The sequence below is a fragment of the Petaurus breviceps genome, unplaced genomic scaffold (assembly GCF_028583685.1).
Source record: "Petaurus breviceps papuanus isolate PSGF00001 unplaced genomic scaffold, PetGlider_PUasm1.0 111, whole genome shotgun sequence".
Classification (NCBI taxonomy): Eukaryota; Metazoa; Chordata; class Mammalia; order Diprotodontia; family Petauridae; genus Petaurus; species Petaurus breviceps.
The window spans coordinates 17,779-22,652 of record NW_027185600.1 but is presented as its reverse complement, the minus strand read 5'-3'; positions in this window follow the sequence as shown (position 1 = coordinate 22,652).

The following is a 4,874-nucleotide window of genomic DNA, read 5'->3' as shown; positions in this document are numbered from 1 at the left end:
TTTGTTTTGGCAGGTAGATTCCCAAATATTTTATAATGTCTACAGTAACTTTAAATGGGATTTCTCTTTCTACTTCTTGCTGTTGAATTTCATTGGAAATATATAGGAATGCCGAGGATTTATGTGGGTTTATTTTATATCCTGCAACTTTGCCAAATTTATTTATTGTCTCAAGCAGTTTTTTACTTGATTCTCTAGGATTCTCTAAGTATATCATCATATCATCTGCGAAGAGTGATAGCTTGGTCTCTTCTTTGCCTAACTTGATTCCTTTGATTTCTTTTTCTTCTTTAATTGCTACTGCTAACATTTCTAGTACCAGATTGAATAAGAGGGGTGATAGTGGACACCCTTGTTTCACCCCTGATCTTATGGGAAATGCTTCCAGCTTCTCCCCATTACATATAATACTTGCTGATGGCTTTAAATAGATGCTGAGTGAGGAGAGTAGAACCAGGAGGAATTTGTACACAATTACAGACACAACGTATGTGTGATGACCAACTTTGATAGACTGGACTCTTCTCAACAATGCAGGGATATAAGTCAATCCCAAAAGATGCATGATGGAGAGAAAAACGTGCATCCAGAGAAAGAACTAGAAAGAACTAAATTTATATCCAGGTGGAAGCAAAATACCTGATCTTTTTGGTTCTCTTATTTGATTTTATGTCCTCTTTACCATTTTTCATTCCAGCTGGTACAATCCATCCTTATAACCTGACCATTGTATAATGTGAAAGTATTTACAGATCCTATACTTGATAATAAGCCGCCATGGTGGGGGGGGAGGGAGGGGGACAAAATGTGAAATTCAAGGAGTTGTGGAATTGAATCCTGTAAACTAAAAGGAAACAAACAAATTAATAAATTAAAGTTTAATAAAAAAAAATAAATGAATGTACCAAAGGCTAAAAAAAAAAAGTGCATGTTCCTTTAAGAACTGACCACTCCTTAACCACTCCCTAATCCCGCCCCCAAATCACCTAATTAGCATACTTGCTTTTACTAAAGTTTATCCTATATAAACTTAAGCTGTATCCATCCCTTTAAATTTATGCATCTCACATTTCTTTTGTCTGACAACAGAGGGACTGCATGAAGGAGGGAAGAAATTCTTGTAGACTTTACTACCTTTATTTTCTATTAAGAATATACCATATATGGGGCGGCCAGGTGGCGCCATGAGTAAGAGCACCGGCTCCAGAGTCTGGATGACCTGGGGATCAAATCTGGGCTCAGACACTTAGCACCCACCCAGAAACACCTGGCCGTGTAACCTTGAGCAAGTTACTTAACCCCAATTGCTTAAAAAAAAAAAATTACACCATATAGTCTAAGAAGTGGCCCTTTTGCTTCCTTGTTCTTCCCAGTTCCACAGTCTAGACATCAGATTTTGAACATCATATTTCAATTTATCTGAATCACAGTTCACTCATTTGCAAAAGGGACCCAAGAGATGACCAGCTCTGAACCATTATTTTGTAAATGAGCAAACAAAATCCCTCAGAGTGACTTATACATGAAGTTGCAAAAGTAGTAAGTAGAAGCAGCAGAATTTGAACCCAGAGTCATCAGTCTCAAATATAATATTATTTCAACCATAATATCTCTTCTTATTTCAGAATGTTTTGTGGAGATTAAATGAGCATGAAGAACATAAGAGTTTAACAATTGTTCTAGCCAACAATCAATATGATTGGTTCCTAAAGAGAAAAGGAAAAACGAATGGTGGCACTTTCTTTTTGCAACTATATGCCCCTGGTTAGGATCTTAATGAAAGTAAGAGCTGACCTTACCATAGTACTTTAAGAGTTTTAAGTATTTTCTAAGAAAAACCCTGTGAAGTAGATAGTGTAAGACTCCTTGGTCATACTGTTCCCTATGCCTGAGATGTTTCTTCCTTTTCTTTTACTGTTCAATCTTTTTTTCCCTTCCTTTTTTTTTTTTACAGCTAAAATTAAATGAGACCTCGTTAGGAAGACTTTTTTGATTCCTCACCCCTTTGAAAGTTGGAAACTTCCTACCCACCCCACCCATGGCCCTTGTATTTTGATATTCACCATAAAACTTCTTCAATATTTAATGTACCTGTATTATTTTTCTACATTCCATAAAGGCAGGAACTTTATCTTATCCAGAAGATATTTTCACCGGTTCCTTGCACAGTGCTCTGAACACTTTACGTGATTAATTAAAAGTTGACTTTAATTGAATTGGGGTCACATGCATTCCTACAGAAATATATGCATATCCCATTGCAAAAACGATGCAAATATCTGAGGGTAGTGTCATTAGAAACCTTGAGGGAATGCCCACTAATGAACCTCATGAGGTGAGGCAGCTACTTCTGGGACAGAGAAAGCAAATGCTAAATTTGGAAAATTTGAAGTGCTGGTGAGGTCTTTGGGTGAGGGAAAGTGACCAAATAGACTGGGAGGGAAAATTACAGGAACTTAACAAGCAAATAATAAAAATAATAATAATTGGCCTCTTGAGAGTTCTTCCCTGAGGTCAAAAAAAGTTGTCTGTTCTTGTTTCAAGCCCCACGTTCTGTTCAGTCCTGCCCTTGCTTCCCATGCAAAGGATGGCCTCCTGCATTGGAGGTGAGTTAGTTGTTTTTCCTGGATTTATCACATGGCTGGGTGCCTTCATGGCTTAAGAGTATTGTGAAAGTAAGCTTTCTGAAATCCATTGACTTCCTGGCTTCATAACCTCTGCAAAAAATGACTTAGAGTTTGGCAACCAGTGAGGCAAGTGACATATTGGCTATCTAGTTCTAAAAGATGGTGGGAGCTCTGGTGCTTCCTAAGACATATTCTGGCTAAGTGAGGGAGCAGGAAAAAAGTAGCCAGTGTGGGGTTCCAAATCAGATAATTCTCATCTGGGACATGGCTCTATGACAGGACCTCCTCACTCTCTCAGTGGGTATCTCGGCTAGATGTCAGCCTTGTGGTCCATGGCTCATTCCTAAATGATGGGATGGGGAGACTGGCTCCCATGGAGGGATTTCCTTATTTTTTTTCTGAGCCTGAGGCATCCCTTCTTTGCTGTGAAATGAGGGAGTAAAAGCAGCATCCCTTGAAGTGTTCACTTCATCAACGACCTACTGGGTGACAATTTTTTTCCTTTCTAGCTAACATGTTGGCAGGGAGCTTTTTTCTTTTCCATTGCTTTGAATATTCATGCTTTGGTAACACAGAAACTTGCAAGTAATATTGATTTTGATTTCAAAATCTTAGCCTCAATAGCCCTCTTTCCAATTTATACACAACAGGTGTTCTCTTTGTAATAAACCCCACTTAGCCTTTGTTTATAGACCTTGAGTTAGAGAGAGCCCACTACTTCTTCCCAAGTCAACCCACTTCAGTTTTGGATAATTCTAATAATGAGCAAATTTTCCCTTTGACCAAACATTAATTTTCCTCTTTGCAACTTGCTATATGTCCCCAGAAGGAATGGAGGGAGATAAAGCATAGATGACATTGTGGACTCAGTAAAAATGTGGTCAAAAAGTGAAAATTCAACTAATATTTTCAATCTTATTTCAAATCTTAACCTTGTTAGGGCAGTTGATAAATAGTGTGATCAAAATAAACATGTCTTTCTCCTTTGCTTTCAGCCACTGTTCTCTCTATACTGATTAGACTTTTCAGGCCCAATCAGTGGCATACATGTGAGAACCACATCATTCACAATAAAAGCATGGGATAAATAGTAAGGGTGAAACAAAATTGTTTCAATAAGTAAATATAGCCCTGCGACCCCAAATACCCCTTCACACATGCCACCCCTTCACAAACATAAGATGTATTGGGATGAGTATTGGATTTGGAGTCAGAGGTCCTGGGGTCAAATTCAAGTTCTATTGCATACTCTCTGGTCCTCAGTTTCCTCATCTACAAAAGTGAGAGGATTAGACTAGATGGCTCCTAAAGTTACTTCTAGATCTTTCTATGATCCTGCTGTCCCTAGGTCTGTCACTATATGAGGTTTGGATCTATACATAAGAGAAATATGTTATACTCAGATGCTGGAATGATGCTTTTTATTACATTAATCATAATGCTGATTATACCTTACCCTTATATAGTATTTACATTTTTCAGAGTACTCATATTTTTCATCTTAGTTCATTTCATTGATGCATAAATTCACTAACAAGTATTTATCAAATGACTAATGTATACCTGGTACTGTGATGATACACACTGACATGCTAAGGGAGGAAAAAGAAGCAAATTCAGAAAAGAGACAAATCAAAAGTAGCTGAGCAGGGAAAGGAATAGGAAGGAAAGTATGAGATAAGGAGACAGTCCCATCCAAAGAAAGCTGACCAACCAAGCATCCATAGGTTCTTTTCAGGTGCAAAGCCTGTGATGAATCCATTGTTTGCTGTATCTTCCTGTTCCCTCCATCTTTTCCCCTCCTCTCCTTCCCTCAATTCCCTCACTCCTGCCTACAATCTTTCACATTGCACTTGACAATTTCTTGACAAGTTCATCTAAAAGCATTTGTATGAGTGATTTCCTTTAGTCAGACTTAGCCATGAAGACAAGACTCCAGTTAGCTTATGGGAGGGAAGATTTCTCCCCTTTCCATGTAGACAATAATCATGCCACTGGGAAGAGACCTTGTGTTAACAAAAGACTCTTACATAGCATAGGTCCAAATGCATACACCTGTGGAGCATGACCTTTGTACAAAGTATATCTTGATAAATGTATTTCAATTTTTGGTTTCCTTTCTATGGATTTTATTTTATACATTAAAAAAAGTTTTTGAGAAGGGGTCCATTGGCATCACTAGAGTGCCAAAGGGGTCGATCTCTCTCTCTCTCTCTCTCTCTCTCTCTCTCTCTCTCTCTCTCTCTC